The sequence below is a fragment of the Genypterus blacodes genome, unplaced genomic scaffold (assembly GCF_046128005.1).
Source record: "Genypterus blacodes isolate CSIRO-AG114 ecotype Tasmania unplaced genomic scaffold, CSIRO-AGI_Gbla_v1 ptg000003l_1, whole genome shotgun sequence".
Taxonomy (NCBI): domain Eukaryota; kingdom Metazoa; phylum Chordata; class Actinopteri; order Ophidiiformes; family Ophidiidae; genus Genypterus; species Genypterus blacodes.
Genome location: NW_027466817.1, coordinates 6498287 through 6514573, shown reverse-complemented (window position 1 = coordinate 6514573; position 16287 = coordinate 6498287). Strand labels below are relative to the sequence as shown.

The 16287-nt window shown below is 41.8% G+C and overlaps 1 pseudogene; it reads right to left on the bottom strand.

The window, feature by feature from the left end:
* Positions 1-1401: 1401 nt before the first annotated feature.
* Positions 1402-2192, bottom strand: LOC142992331 (general transcription factor II-I repeat domain-containing protein 2B-like; annotated as a pseudogene).
* Positions 2193-16287: the final 14095 nt, after the last annotated feature.

Sequence of the window (16287 nt, the reverse complement as noted above, 5' to 3'; positions counted from 1 at the left end):
CCATTAGTCACTGTGTCTACCTGTTCCTCTGCTCATTCAGTGGACATTTGTGCATATCTGTCAGATATATAAATTCAAACAGGAGAAAACTTGAATTACACTCCCATTTTCTGTGAGCTGAGGTGTTATTGTTTAAATGAACAGACCCTTGACTCTAAACATAGCTACTCTGTTCTTGTGCATTCAATTCTAAGCTATTCAGTGACATGCAGTGAGGTTCGCAGTGAGGTTTGTGGCGGGGGAGGCATTGACTCTTTCAAGTCAGATTTACAAATATATGAATTCAACAGCGAGAAATGCGCAACCACATCAACCACATCTAGATGATGTGGTTGACATTCTGGAGCTCTAGCTCTTTCCTTGTCCAAGATATGGGTGTAGCCCTATGAAAATTTGGTGCATTTTTCAATGTGTATTCATATTTCAGGGAGGCAGTAGCTCAGTGGGTAGAGCTTCCGCTTGGGAACCGGAGGGTCGCTGGTTCGAGCCCCTGCCGAGGTGCCCCTGAGCAAGGCACCGAACCCTCAATTGCTCCCCCCTCTGCGAAGGGTGGTAATGTAAGTCGCTTTGGATGAAAGCGTCTGCCAAATGAATGTAATGTAATGTATTTTTTGTATTTGTTTGTTTTATTTTGAAAAGTGAAATTAATACTGTTAAAGACGTTAAATAATGTTGACATGCTTTAAAGACTGTATAGGTCAAAATACAGGTATCGGGAGGAGAGCCAATCAGAAGTCGGGGTGAGAGGTCAAGAACCAACAACAACTTGAACTTAATTCTGCTCAATATTCATTTTGTCCCATTGTAAAAAGCAGTAAATTAAATATTTTGATTAGCTGCTACTGGTTATCAGAAGAACAAGGATATTCTGTAAATATTTATGTAAATATATGAAATTGTTGCGTAGGTCAAATAGGAAAATACTCCTATAGAAGTAATAAAAAGTAAAAACAAAAACAATCATTATATCAGTGATTTATTTTATTTTTAACTACTTAACTCACAAACACTGAAATGGTGCTTTGCAGTATGTTAAAGGTATGCAATTGATAAACTTTATACAAAAAGCAAAACGTGCTTTTTTTCCCAGTTCATTTTACTTGTTCAGTGAGAGAAATCAAGTCTGGCTTGGGCTTGAACAAGTGCATTGAAATCTGGCTGAATGTCTCAGGTGGATATGCGAAGGACAGCTGAGAGGTGATCATCAGTGATAGAGGATCTGTATCTGGATTTGTTGAACTTCATCACTGAGAATGTCTGTTAACATACGTAGGTAGATCCAAAGAGGACTAGAATCTTCTGAGCATGCTACCTCAGGTGTGGAAAGTTCTCCTCTTTGAGAGAAGAGTAAAAATCCAACAGTGAGACTGACTTAAAGTGCTCTGCCAGGAGTGTGTCAGACTACAGGTCAATGAGTTCCATCTGAACATCACTGGGTGCATTATTCACACTGCAGGTGAAGGGAGAGGAAACCATGTGCATTTCACTCTCAACTGTTTTAAAGTCTTGAAATTGCCTTGAAAACTCACCATTCAGTGCTGCTAACACTGATTAGTACCTGTTGAGGCGATCAGCTGATGGTGTGACTTCCTTTAGTGTTGGCAAGTGGGTGAAAATGCTGTCCTTCATTTGGCTTGAGAGAAGCTGCAACTTTCTCATAAAAGCCTTCATTGCACTGTGCATTTCATGCACAAAAAGGCCCTTTCACTGCAGTTTGACATTTAGCTAATTCATCAGTACAGTCACATCAACAGCAAAACCAAGGTCTGCCAGCCAATCTGTGTCTGAAAGCTGTGGGACTTCATTTCCTTTCTTCACACAGAACTCCTGAATCTCCTCTCTCAGGTCCCAGACATTTTTCTGCACTTTGCCCAGGCTGAGCCACCTGACAACTGTGTGGTATCTTAAGTCCAATATTCAGTCTCATTTTCCTCCAAAAGTGCAACAAACTGTCTGTGATTCAATGCTTTTGCCCTGATGAATTTAACTATTTTAGTTACAACATCAACAACATGGTTCATTTTTAACACTGACTTACACAACACCTCCTGGTGTATAATACAATGTAAAAATGTCAATTTCTGCTCAGGGTTCATTTCTGTCATTTTATCTTGCATTCTCTTCAAAAGTCCAACATTTTCCCTGTCACATTTGAACAACCATCCATTGTCACACCAGCCAACTTTTCCCATTTGAGTCCCAACTTGTCCAAACATGCATTTAGCTCCGTGAACAAATCAATCCCAGTTGTTGTCCCTTTCATTGACTGTATGGCTGCCAGCTCCTCCGGGATTTTGAAGTCTGCAGTTATCCTACGTAAGAAGATGAGTAGCTGGGCAGGGTCACGTACATCGCAGCTCTCATCCAAAGCCAAAGGAAAATAGTCAAAGTTGACCGCTCTGTTCTTCAGCTGAAGCTCCAGATTTCCCGCTATCTCCTCAACCCTCCTCGTCACAGTGCGTCGGGAGAGGGGCACGTCCCCAAATGCGGCCTTTTTCTCGGGGCATATTTGTGCTGAGTGCAGAGTCCACCAAATACTCCTTGATAAACTCTCCATCAGAAATAGCCGGCACCGCCGAGTTTGCGATTCTGTAAGTGATGGGCCGCCGGACGATGCCAGTACACTTGCCGGTGTCGGCTAACTTTTAAAGATAGGCTAACTTTTTTTTTCACCGGTCGATCGCGATCGACGTATTGGGCACCCCTGCCTTAATTACTTCAGAATTCGGGCAGCGCATTCCTACAAAATAGCCAAGGCGGCTAAAGAACGCCACATGGGCCTTTCACAAAAATGATGATGCCTTAGCAGCCTGGATGATGTGTCTAAAATTTCAGCTCTCTAGCTCCTTCCTTGCCCAAGATATTGGCTTTTCAAGTTTTCTCTAGTTGTAGAAAACAATGACCGCGGTGTCAACTTTTCCGTACTTTGTCAATAGTCCCCAATTTGCCCCATTTTAACACCAATTGATGCCATTTCAGCCTTGAGTCTGTGTCTGAAATTTATTCTCTCTGGGTCCTTCCTTGTCCAAGATATGGGCTTTTCTGGTTTTCTCTGGTTTTGGAAAACGATGACCACAGAGTCAACTTTTTCGGAATTTGTCAATATTCTCAGACTTGCCCCAAATTTACACTAATTGATGCCATTGCAGCCTGGATTCTGTGTCTCTCAATCCTTCCATGTCCAAGATATGGGCCAGAATTGTGTCGAAATTCTCCAAAATTTCAGACACAGCCTCCAGGCTGCAATGGTACCATCTATATGGCACTTCACAGTAACCATGGACCAAAAGGGTCATTTCTGTGAAAGGCCCATATCTTGGACAAGGTAAGAGCGAGACCTCTAGAAATTCAACCTCATCATCTCAATGGCACTAGCACCATTTGCTGCAAGTTTGGGGCAAATTTAAATCAACCACAAATTTTGCGACCCCCCCCTGCAGTACCTCCGCGGACCCCTAGGTGTCGCAGACCCCCTGTTGAAGACATCACATATTAGCAAACATAAACCCAACAGGGAGAGAAATCCTTCTGGTTTTCTGCAGAACAAAAGTAAAATCTTATTGAAAAGTCTGCTTGATGTGAGATTGTATTTATCTAACCAAAGTATGCAGGATAAATGGCATAGTTGCGCCATAAAGACAGAAAGTTGTCCTGTCTCTCATTTTCACATCATCACAACCTCTGTTTAGTCAAAAGATGGCACTAGCACCACACCGCTACACCTTGGCCTCCTCGTGCACCACAGTGAGGACGAGGGTGGGAGGCAAACGGACAGACGGGAGCAGGAGACGGAGTCAGGCAGAGGAGGACAGACAGAGAAACTGAGAAGAAAGAAAGAAAGACGGAAACTGTGAGAAAGAGACAGAACAGAGACAGAGAAAGAGCAGGAGAAGGCTCTGCGTCACCGTAAAAGAGACTGGTTTAGTTGGTAGTTTAATTGATTTAGAATAGCAGAGCGAGCTAAACCTGGCTGCACTGCTCAGGCGGGGGTAGGAACTAATCTTCTACCGCCAGTGGGGAGAGCAGGATAATTTTACACTGCTGCTCCCTCTGGACCCCATCCTAAAAATCTAAAGTGACTCCAGCTCCTCATCTACGATATAGCCAAAGCGGCGGTGCGAGGAAGCAAATTCCTATTGGGCATAAACGCTGTCATGATCACTTAAGTCTGTGTGCTCGTTTTAGACGACAGTAAACGGAGGAGGAGAGGAGGAGGAGGCAGAGACGGGGGAGACGATAGGGGTTGAGACAGATGATGTCTCTGATCGTTCAGTCCCCCCCACCGTCTTTGATGTTTTTCTGTTACAGTTTTCATATTTGATAGGGTGACAGGTTTGCTGGGGACGCAAAGAACTTGCAGATGCGAGAGAAAGGAAACATGAAGTCCTTGAACAGAAGTGCCAACAGATCTGCTTTAAGTCCTCCATTGTGGTTTTGATGAGACCACAACAAAGTAAACAAATGGCATAATTCTCTAGTTTGTCGCACAAGAAGCCAGCTGGTTCAGTGTCATCAACAATATCATGCTGTTGCTGCTACATAGTCTCCACTAGGTGACCTCTGTAACTTTAAATTTACTTTAGGTTCAGGTTTTACACCACACAACATGGTTAATATGGATCTAATGAACACCTTCCAAGTTACTTTCCAGCCCAGCCTGGTGGTAGGGTCATAGGTCAGGATGTCCCCTACCTACCACAACGTCCTGCCAACAGACTGAACTGATTAAATCTCTACGGTGGAGGTGGACAAGGTGTCCAGTTCTATTCAACTGCTTTGAATTTATTGCCAAGTCATGTCCGGTGAGGAGCAAGAGTCATCTCGTTGCATTTCAATCCTCCCAAATCTGGTTTGGGAAGTTGCTCCTGTGCTTGGCTGCTCCCCAGCAGCACCCTGTGGGCCCTGCTCATCCACAGCTGTTTCTGGCTTCTCTGTGGTGCAGCTTCTCCTCAGCTCCTAAAGCCTCAGCAAGCTGGTCAGCATCTGCGGCGAAGCCACAGTGCTATTGTCCCGTGGTTGCTCCACACACCAGCTCCACTTCCCTTTCCTCTTTTTTCTCCTGCCAAGTCTCCTGTTTGGCTTATTTTGCCAGCCTGCCGCCAAACGCAAACCTCATCAACAAAGAATCTGATGTTTACCCCGTCTTCTTCTGTCTTGGCATTCTGCTTTTGGCTCTTGCAGGTGCTACAACTTTTATTAGACGCTTGAAAACTGTTTCAAAGAATGTGTTCCTTTCTCACAGGTCATCTCTTTGGGTTCCTCGCAGGAGATTTAGCGCTCCAGAGGCGATGTCATCGAAAGGGAGGCTGAGTGAAACAAGCAAAGTGGCATCTGTGTTTGTGATTTTAATAATGACAGTTTAATGAGTGCGATAATGATAATCTAATTTGACGATGCGTTCCTTTGTGACTGCAGGGACATGCTCTCTCTCTCTCTCTCTCTCTCTCTCTCTCTCTCTCTCTCTCTCTCTCTCTCTCTCTCTTCTTTTCTCCACCATATTGCAGCACTTTCAGAGACCGTTATTTTAATCCCCATATTTGCATCTATTCCCCGTTTCATTTTCTCTCTCAACTCTTTAACTTAAGTCTGTTCTCCATCGCCTCCTTTCATTTTCTCCACCTCTTCAAATAAGCCCCATGAACCCACTTGACTCACTTTTCCTCTCTCCTTTCGATAAAGTTTGTTAAAGAAAGAAAACGGGTGGGCCGTTTCCTTTCTATTACAAACTTTCTCTGTCTGATTTCTCCCATTTTCTTTATACCTGCTGACCACCTGGAAGTCTCATTTCTGTGACTCAGCCCTCTACGAAATGGGCCTTTCAAAGAACTCTGCATCATGTGGAAACTCTACAGCGAGTGTTTTAACAGCATTTACGATGTGTCAGCTTACTTTTCGCCACATTTTAGGTTTGAGAGCACCTTCTATTTCCAAAGTAGTGTGTTCTAGCTTTCACACTGTTCACCCCCCCCAGTGTTCCCTGCTCTTAAATGCTCTATTTGCTTCTCAGGTCTCATTTCACTTATACCCCCGCATTTTCTACTTTCTTTCTCGCTGTCTTCTTTCTCTTCTTCTTCTCACTGTCACATAGTTTGTGTTCACCTTTTGTTTTTCCTTTTATACTGAATTGAATTGCTTTTTTTAATCATGTGCGAACCTTTTTTCTGTAATTGTGTGTAAATTTACTGCTTGCTTACCTTGCTTGCTCTCTGATTGTGTCCTCCCCCTTTCTGCTCTAATCTCCTCTTTCCCATCTCCATTGCCTTTATGGAGGACAGTGATGGATGTGCTGCTCAGGCAGACTGTGACAAGGTTAGGACCTCTGGCCTCTGGGGTGTGGTGTATCTGTGTGTGTGTAATACACTCAACTGATGATTGCACAGGTGTGAGCCTATTTGTATGAATGTTATTGTTCAACCTGAGGATCTAATTCATGTGACATCATTGTGACTCTGATGTGTGCATCAAGCATTTCGTCCTGAAGTGTATTTTTGAGTTGACGCCTTCGAGTTATGTGTGTGAGTGTGCATGTGCAGGGATGTGAGTGTGTATGTATGGGTATGCAAGCGAGGAAGGCGTTTGTAACTGTCAGGATAATGATTCTCCAACTCAGTTCTTGCAGCGAATCGAGTCAATAACTATGACAAATTCAGCAGAGTCCAGTTGTATTTCGCTGTGTGCGTGCACACACACAAACACATAAATGTCATCCTGCTGCTCTCTCTGTTTGAAGCAGTCGTATTGATCGGCCTGCTATTGAAAAATGACCTGTTAGGAGTTTGTCATGGTTTTTAGCTCATTGCTTCCACCCCTGACAGCTCAAAGAGCAGTTTGGTTTTTGTTTTTCTCTCCAACCAATGCACACACCACAGATCCTCACACACACATCGTATTTGTGTATCTATCAATAACCTGTATTGCTGTATTCTTCTGTTTTGCACTCTTGTTGAAATGTGTTAAAGCTGAGACACCAGGGGGGATTTTGTAGCTTTATTTAAATACTTAAAAAAACAACTGTATTGCAGTGCTATGCAACATAATCTTAATGCAATTTTGGGTTGACGTTTCATGTTTAAACTGACCTCAACTGTTTGTTTACTTACCCAAGCCTCACCACGATCCAGACAGCATTATTACATCAACCCTAAATGTAAATGTTTTTTTCTTTCGGGGATATTGGTTCTTAATAAAGGAAATATGAAAGCAAAAGCAAAATCTTGCATTCTGCCTCAGAAAGTCAAATCGTTATTGAAAATAATCAAAAATGTGTAATATGTCAAAATGATAAATAAATGCATCACTACTCAAAATATTTATTAAACACGGTGCTAAATTAAGGTTTGACGTGTTCCATCTGTGTCTCTTTATTTCTCACACCTTCTCGTTCCCATATGGGATGCCGGTCGAGGGATCTCTGAGGTGAGAAGCGGTGTTAGCTCGCGATGCTACCGTGACTCTGCCTCTTGGCAACTAGCAGTTACTATGGAGACGGAGTTGGCAACAGTGGTAGCGACGGTACCGGCAGGGTGGCAAAGAGGAGAGTGAGGATAATAATGGTGATAACCACCGTGATAATGATGTTGCTAATAGTAATGATGTAAGATTAAGGTTGGTTATAATTAGAGGTAATTATTTAGTGATTGCTCAAGTTATTGCTCAAGGTCAGCTGTAGAGATGCTGTCAGGTATGCAGCTTATATACCTGAGGTATGTGTAGGGAGGGGTAGCTATTTGGGGTTGTAGTTGTTTGCTGTGTGTGTATGTGTGGGTTTTACTTGTGTGTGTGTTGGGGTTGATCAAAAATCAATAATAGCAGAGGTCAAAGATTGGGCAACTGATTGAAATGTTTCCCTTCTGCTATTCAAACAAGGAACAGAACACACACAAACTTGATGTTTGTGTGTGTTTGTGTGTGTGTGTGTTTGTGTGTGTGTGTGTGTGTGTGCGTGTGTGTGTGTGCGTGTGTGCATTGAACTATTTGTATGATTGTGGGATATGGGTCATTGAAAAGAACAAGGACATTCAATTGTGTTAGGCACGATCTAATAAAGCAATCCTACGCTCCTGCACAAATGCATACAACAACAGATAACGGCCATTTATTTATTGTGTAACAAGGAATTGTTTCATGTAGTCTCGTCAAAATAGCTCATATGAAATGTGTTTGCAAATTCAAATAAACAGACATAGAGGAAATATGAAGGTATTAGTTGAATAGAAGGCAGGGAAGTTGAGCACAGTAGAGTCATTTAAAAAATAGAGATGGAGTCTTGAGAGGATATGAATGACAATTACATTTATTATATTAATTTTCCCCTCGTGAGCCATCAGAATCGCAATGAAATCACGCTGTCAAAACCTCAGGCATAAAAAAAAGTCTTTGTTTTGCTGATTTCCCTGCGCAAAAGCAATCACATTATGGGGAACTGATTCTTTTCAGACTAGAGACTGAAAAGCATACAAGTAATAATGAATAAATGTTTAAGTATGCTGAACTCAGTGTTGGCTTTCCACTTGTGTGTGTGGAGAAAGGACTCTGACACAATGGCGTAAATTGATGCTCAAATCAAAGATCAAATGTGACCCACATAACCCATGATGGTGCAGGTGGCGATCCAGCAGCCTCACAGTTTTCTCCCACCATCCCAAAAACATGCAGGTTCCTGTATGTGAACTGAAAACTTTACATTGCTCATAGGTGTGAACGCATTTGTAATAGAATGGAGGTGACGTTCCTCACACGTATGACATGTATGGGAAAGCCAACCACCACTGTTTCTCCTGTAACAATTCAAGAAAGATTTCCCCAAAGTTCAAAATCCGGATTGTATGTAGCATGATGCACCTTTGCAGAGTAAACGTTGGAGGCATTCTGGAATTCTCAGTTGTTGGGGGAATACCAGGTCATCCCAGGCTGCCTTGGACATACTTGGATCAAAATATCAGAATCACTTTCTACACTCTGAGCAAAGTGGAGGTTGATCATTATATTCCCATGTCTGCCAAGAATCCAGCAGGCTGCCCAATCCATTGTGGGTGTGTGTCATTTACACACCAGCTTTCACTCCCATAACGCTGCGTTCCTTCCCATTTCTAGCCCTGGATGTGCATTGCTCTGGGGCGCGTGTTTTCCTTTCTTTTTGTCTTCTCAATTTAAATGGTGCGTCTGTGTTCAACGTGGATTAGCAAGCATACACATTTGCTTGTTTGGTGGACAATGCAGTGTTGGAGATCACAGTAGTTGGCCTAGAACTTTTGGGGGTTTTCCAGCCAAACAATTGGAGAGCCAAGGCAATAGAGGGTGTAATGGTGATTGCTAGTGAGTATGGCAGTATGTGAGTGAAAATTACAGATTACATTGGTGGGTGTCAGCAACATTTATGGGCGATTTTAGCAGACAGTTTAGATAGAATGATGCATGCTGTGGACGCCTGGATGAGTAATTGTGTTAGAGTGGTGGAAGGAGTTTCACTTGGGGGCTCACAGAGGTGAGGGAGGCTGGAGACAAAGTTGGAAATGTGGCCTTTTGCCCTTCTGCCTCCTTTGGTCCAACAGCAAATTTAGTCATTTTTAATAAGACTGCACAGACAAAGGTCATAATCCTGGGACGTTCCAATTCCACTGATGTTGTCACCACAGATGCATTTCACCCAGGCATTGCTCTCATCCTCCCTCCCTCCTCTCTCTCTCTCTCTCTCTCTCTCTCTCTCTCTCTCTCTCTCTCTCTCTCTCTCTCTCTCTCTCTCTCACACAAGTACACACACAGACACAATTCTCATTATTTGTCAAAGGAATAATTTCATGCCTTATCCACCTAGCCTTTGATCTCTGAACTATTTGATCTTCTGTCCCTACTCAAATTAACTATGTGTGTGGTGCTCTGTGTGGTTTCTGTGTGTGGATGCTCAGTCCTAAATAGAGTGCAAGCTCTGTGTTGTGCTGCCAACATTTCATAAAAAGCTCCCAACTTGGCCTGAATTAACTCCAGTAACTTTTTTAGATTGTAGTATTTTTTTCCCACTCACATTGGCAATTATAAAAATCCGCAATGAAGGTGCAGTCTTGGTGCCCAGACGTTGTCAGGCTACTACCCAACAGAGATAATGGGCTAACGAAATAAGGATTTGCATAATTAAGTGTTTCAGTCACATTTAGTTTGACGAGGTTAATATTCATAATTTACTTTATTTGTGTCAAAATATGTTGTGTTTGTCATTTGGTGTTTTTGATGTTCCCCTTGTCTTGTGTGTTGATGAATTTTCCCTTACATGCACCCGCACCAAATTGGGGTCTCGTATGTGTGGTTTTAATCAAGAGGTTAATGCAATGTAATTATGTAATGTAATCATTATTTGTTGCACAGATGAGAAAATGTGCACTCTAGTTTCTGATTTCAAAGACATGCATGTTTGATGAAGTGGAACTCTAAATTGCCCATAGGTATGACTGTGAATGTGTCTGCAGGACAGGGGTGCAACTTGTTTCGCCCTGCCACTCCACCAATGGATGCTGGGATACGCTTCAAAGACCGTTTACCTTTGGGTCAGAAAATGCTGCAAGAACCATATAAAAACTAGCTGGAATCCCCTGAAGCTGAGTCAGCATGCAGTCATCCATGTAAGAGAACCATTCCACCTGCAAACTGAAGTCACACATCTGTAGGAAATGATCAGAGAGCAGAAAAAACTCACTGTCATACATAGTAACATTTACAGCAACTTGAAAGGGCATTTTAACAATATGGAAAAGCCTATTGGGTTTGGGAACCGCAGAGCATTGATTGCTTTTCCCAATCCCAATAGTGCCTGTAGATACATTTTCATGTTCGAGTTTATGTGATTAAGGGTTTACATGCTTAAGGAATGTGTTGGCATGTGTGATATGCCAACATATTGCTCAGGTCATAAGAATGGAGGGAGGGAGTGAGGAAGAGACACAGTGAGTATATGTTTATTTATTAGCTGTACTGACATGCTGAAGTGTTTTTACTTAACGAGACAGGTTTTGCTTAACCAGATAAGCAATGATCAATCCAAATTATTTGCACATATTCAGACTCATTATAATGGTGTAGCCAAAAGCAGAGAAATTTTAGTCCATTTTTTTTATCATATTTAGTAATAACATATGACAAGATAACAACTGGGGTGTCACAGTGAATCATTTTCTGACATAATTTAGGCTTTATTTGTTTCACTTGATGCAGACATTTGTTCTATAGCATGGGAGGTCTGTGGGGTCTGATTTGTACATTGTAAGACCTGGCTATGTATGTGTGTGAGGCAATGGAGCACAACATACCTGGAAAGTAATAAACACCTTTGTTAACTACATTTTAATGGTAATAACAGAGGGAGGTAGTCAGCTTTTATGAACAAAATTATCTGCCTGACAATTGCTTCATTAAAATGCATATTTTTTGTTTCACCAAAGGTAATATCATAGGAAGTGTAAGTAAAAAAGGGTAGATGCTGGTTGAAAATAAGTTGAATATGATACAAACATTGTATTCCCGCTCCATCTGTTCTCTATGGCTGACTGACCTGCACATTGAAATCCTGTCCACAATTGGGACATCAAACAGTGATGCGCAATCTCATCTGATTGGATGTTTGCTGACTGATTCCCAGTTTGCTCGTGGACTTATTTGTGAGAGCTTGTTGCGGCAACTACTTGATAGAGAACAATGGAAGGGAGGCAGAATTCTGTGAAGTCACTCCAGCCGGCGTCGTTTGAGAGGAGAACACTGCAGATCGACCTTGAAATTTGGAAGGAGGGAGGGAGGGAGGGATGGTGCTCAGGTCAGGATGTAAAGAACTTCCACACTGTGTTATTTAACTGATGTGTCGAGAGGGGGAGGTACTGTTCACCTGTGAGTGTGACTTGGTTTCCTAATTACACTTTGCAAGTATTATCATGGTGTCAGTCTGTGAGTGTGTAGGTCTTAAGGAAGGGGAGCTTTGCATCTCTGTGACATTATTTTTCTCTCCTGATAGCCTTTTGCGGTCCGTGCAACTGACTAAATCAACAGTGAGTTCAATTTATCTGTTATCTGTTAGTCAATTACAACATATTACAAAAATCTTTCTGTGATGATAATTGCCTGTCAAACATGCACAGATGACTGCATCTAGTCTGACATTAATTCCTTCTGAACACTGAGGTGCTCCACGTAATCGTAAATGTACGCAATAAAATTACAACCAATAACCTCAAACAATAGTCAATTATATTATATAATTTTATGTTTTGCAATCACAGCCAGGTGTCACAATGAATCTCTTCAATGATACAGTACTTCATGCGGAGAGATGAGGGAGGGAGCAAACTGTTCTATATGCTTCTGTTCCTAGTATTGTTTCAGCAAACTCAAAAAGTAATTGTCCTCCCTTTTTCAGAAAAAGTAAATGAAACTTTCATTGCACTCCAAACCCATCTCTTCTGAAAAAAATGTGGTTGATTATATTCTCATTATGAAGGATAGTACCAGCATGTTAGATGTTCGTCCATTATCAAGATTCCCTCTTAGCTGCGAAAGTGCATTGGTGCTTTTCGAACAAAAGCTGTAAGGCATCCAGTTAGAAATAAAGAGTATTGCATCTTCTTGGATCATTGCTTGTTACGATCCACCGACCCACTCTCTCTTCCAAAATGAGAGGGAAGAGGGTGAAAACTACCTCACTTTAGTCCATCCATTACTTTTCTCTGTAGAGTCCTAACTGATGGAGTGAAGGATGGAGAGATCACTGCCTGAATGATGAAAGAGCTAAACCCTTTTGGAAAGAACCTGTAGCCTTTTGAAAAAGAGGGAGAGAGAGATAGAGAGATAGAGAGATTGAGAAAGAGAGTCGGAGCTTGTATTATCACAAGCTCTATACATTTCTCTTATCTTAGCTTTAATTCTGCCCCCAAAATGCAAACTTATGGTGGATAACAAATATTGTATCTAAATCATATAAAACTACAAGCAACATGAAACAGGGAGCAGGGAGCAAACTAAGATACAGTAAAGGGTGCATGAGTTGAAAGATATGAATACAGCATCTGAATACATTTGCAATCTGGAAGAACATATGCAATTACTAATTGTTTAGTTACGACATGACAATTTATTCCCCAAGTAGCATTGTGCAGAATATTACTGACGCGTAAGGATGAATAAATGTATTGTTTTCATTTTTATCCTCTCTGCTGTGACTGCTATGTATGACTGTGCAGCTGAATGTAATCGCTCAACAGAGAAGCTCCGGCTGTGAGGTGAGTTAGGTGACGGGAGGCTAAAATGGTCCTGCTAGAAACAAGAGAGCTGTCTGTTGAACTCTAATGGCCCTGACCTTTTACTCTGGACTCTCCATGAGATCGGAGTATGAAGTATACGTGTGTGTGTATGTGTGTGTATGTGGATGCTTGTGCTTGTACATGCGTGTACCTTGTCAGCTTCGGCCTCAAATACACGTTAAATGATCTGTTATGTGGAGTGAAAAGTGTAGTATCTGTGTGTGTGTAGCTGGACCTTTGGGCTACTGACCCCTTGCCATCACTGTTTATCTAGATTGTCTGTTGTCTCATCTGGTTGTTGAGTTTTGGACAGCTGTTAAGAAGTTAATATATTTTTTGTATTTTTATGTATATTTTGAGTGGTAAAATGTGTGTATGTGTACCTCAAGGGAACCTCTAATCTATACAAGGTTTGCAAGTCAATGCTGAAGACGAATCTTAACAATGTGGTACTTCTCTTATATGGTGTGGTGGGTCTCTAAGGTGACTGTGATTCATTAACTGAATTATATATAATTGCAGTGACATGATGTGTGGTAGCCATTTAAAATCATTCAACAATCATCAACAGCTGGTTGTTGTACTTACTTTAATAACTAGCGATCAATACTCGAGAAGTGAGAAATGATGTCAGTCAGCTTTAGGCCACACCTGATCAGTGGGTGGTCACTGATGGGTCACATTAGGGGCCCTGTTTCCTTCCTCACCAATGACCTACCACTGCACCTTTAAGAACTTTATAAATGTGTTATTGCAAACCTGGTCTTCAATTTTGTAGGACCTTCATTACTTTCATCCATTGAATATCCAGTTAGTGGACATTAATGCATTACAGTCACTGTAGTACGCAAAACAGAGGAACATAAATGCTCATCCAGGGACTTTGAAGTGATTATTGTGTCCGAGATTCTATTGAATTTGACTTCCAGATTGTTGGGTTTTGCTGCAAAACCAGCTGTGGTGCCTTTATGTGAGCCTTTTCAGCTTTTTTTTTTCTCTCTTACATTTGCTGTGTTGTATTAGCCTCTTGAGACTATTTCAGTTTGGGGCTTTTATTTTATTCCTTTGTTTATGGCAGTCTGTGGCAGCCAGTTTGGCTGTAGTCATTTCACAGAGCTACTGGTATTATGTTTGTGTTTATGTAGCCATAAAGGACTGTGGGGTTGCCCTTTAAACTCAGGTTTATTTGTATTGCTTGGTGTGTATCGTAATCTGAGTGGTTTAGATTAAGTCGACATATTTTGTCAGTTAAGACGGTGATGCACACTGAGGGGATAAAAACTCTTTGTACAGCATTTACTTTTGCTTACAGTAACTATCAATGTCAATACTTACACAATATGTGATGTTACACACGTATATGGTGAATTTCCCTTGCAACGCAATCATTTTCAAACAAGATACAAGTATTTCTACTGTTTACCCAAGTACAGCTTGAAAGTACTCTTTGTCTACCTCTGTTCATGACTGTCACTGACATTTCTTCCGTTACGCAAATGGCCTCCTGTAGTCTGACTACTATTGTGACCAAAATCAAGTTGTTAACTAATGCTATTAGATAATCACACAAAATTGGCCTTTGTGTACATTCATATAGCAAAGGGTCATCTGTCTGTTTTTCTTCTCATCATACAAACACAATGCTCTATGTCTCTGACGCACACACACAGACAGGGAAACTGGGACTGGGGGTATGTTTTATGTGCTGAGAGTCAAAGGCTCTCTCCGTCTTGTATCTGCCATTACATCCATTTTGTGTTTTGTTACCACAGTAAAATTGTGGGGTATACATGTTTATGGCTTGTACAACTCAGTGATTTTTCAACAACAAGCATTATTACATGACTGATGCTTTGTGAAGAAATCCTAGCAACACACAGCGTAAACAGTTTGTGTAGCACGCGCGTGCTCGCACATACCGCCCACATGCTTGCCTTCGCCATTCATATTTAACCAGACTCTGTGCGGTTTGCTTATCGATCGGATCAGACATCTTGTCACAGGTGGGATGACAAATTGGTCACACAGGACAAAACATCATCCCATTGTTGCCATGACAATTTCTTTGAGTGACAGTAAAGGTGGAATGGGATCAACTGTAAGAAGTTAGAACCACTGCTGGTGTGTTTCCTTTTTCCTCCGCGTGTCTCTCTCTCTCAGTCTCTCCCTTCTGAACTCATATCCCTCTCTGCTTCTCTATCCTTTTATCCTCGTCACCCACTCTCTCAATCCCTCTGGTCTTCATTTCTCTGTCACTGTGCTCCCTCACAATCACCACGGTTCTGTTTAAATGACTTCAATGCAGCTTAACTACATTGGAGCTACTGTTATAATACGATCAGGGCTCTTGTTTTGTCAGCCAGAGAAAACACAAATCAAATTCAGAATCAGCTGTTAGCAGCTGGCACAAACTTTAATATAAAATATTTCACATTTGCCCGAGCTGATGGACTATAAAGAGTTCCAGCTGATGTACTTTACCAGCAAGTGTTGTCATTTCAACCTGCAAAATTGGCAGTGACAGACTGAAATAAGCAGCTTGACACAGTCGCCCAGGTGAAATGAATTGATGTGATGAGTCATATTCAGCAGCGTATGGTGATGTCCTGTGTATACTAATGACTGAGTCCAAAGAAGGAAGGGATAAAATGACACAGACATGCAACACACACCCACCCACCCCCCCCCCCACACACACACACACACACACACACACACACACACACACACACACACACACACATTCATATATATCAAGTTGGCTCCTGCAGTATTGCGGATGTTGTATCAAACTGTCAAGTGAAGAAAGAGCTGAGCCTGAAGGCAAAACCCTCACTTTACCATTCGATCTGTGTTCCCGCTCTTACATATGGTCATGAGCGCTGGGTAGTGACCAAAAGAACAAGATAAATACAGCTGAAATTAGTTTCCTCTGCAGGATGTCGTCAGAGGAGCACAGACATCAGGATCACTTCTCCTTCTTTCTGTAGTGTAGTCAATGTTGAGGTAATTA